General features: G+C 42.1%; 1 pseudogene; it reads left to right on the forward strand.

Moving 5' to 3' along the window:
* Positions 1-119, forward strand: LOC133384623 (5S ribosomal RNA; annotated as a pseudogene).
* Positions 120-827: the final 708 nt, after the last annotated feature.

Genomic DNA, 827 nt, shown 5'->3' on the forward strand with positions numbered 1-827 from the left:
GCCTAAGGCTATACTACCCTGAACACGCCCAATCTCATCTGATCTCAGAAGATAAGCAGGGTCAGGCCTGCTTAGTACTTGAATGGGAGACCACCTGGGAATACCAGATGCCATAGGCTTAGAGAAAGGCAATGGTAAACCCCCTCTGAATACCTCTTTCTATGAAAACCCTATGGATATATCCAAAAATATTCATAGGGTCGCCATAAGTCTCCATAATCAACTTGAAGGCATAAAACAACAACAAACTCTTTCCAGTTAATTATCTTCCCCAGCCAGATTAGATGGTGTTATCGGAGTTCCCTCACCTACAAACATAGTTGCAAACTTATTGGTTTAGTCAATAGATTAATACATTCAACCTTTACTTGGGCTGTCACTCCCAAAGTGCTAAAGCTATACAGGTGCAGATCTGATCAGTTCCCTGGTTGGAAGATTACTGGGAGCCAAGGTAACTACAGAGCATTAATATAATACATGAATGAAAAGAAATGATAGGAACAAAGGCTTTAACTTTCCAGCATTTAAAGTAGCGAATAGAAAGGTGAAACCAACAAAGCAAATCCAATAAACCCGCCAAAAGAGCACATATGAAAACAAAGGAACCGTATGCCAAGTAGAAGAGGTGTGTTTTGTATTCACTTTGATGGGGCGGGGGGGAGCTGTGTGTGCACACAAACCTCAGTGGGTGGGTGGGGAGAGTTAATACCACCACCTCAGGATATTAGATATGAAGGACATGCTTGAGGACAATTAATGGTTCACACAAAGTTGAACTTGAAGCAGGACCTGAAAGTGTAGTTGTAGCTGGTGTGGGGGATTATATG

This window comes from Rhineura floridana, chromosome 4, assembly GCF_030035675.1.
Source record: "Rhineura floridana isolate rRhiFlo1 chromosome 4, rRhiFlo1.hap2, whole genome shotgun sequence".
Classification (NCBI taxonomy): Eukaryota; Metazoa; Chordata; class Lepidosauria; order Squamata; family Rhineuridae; genus Rhineura; species Rhineura floridana.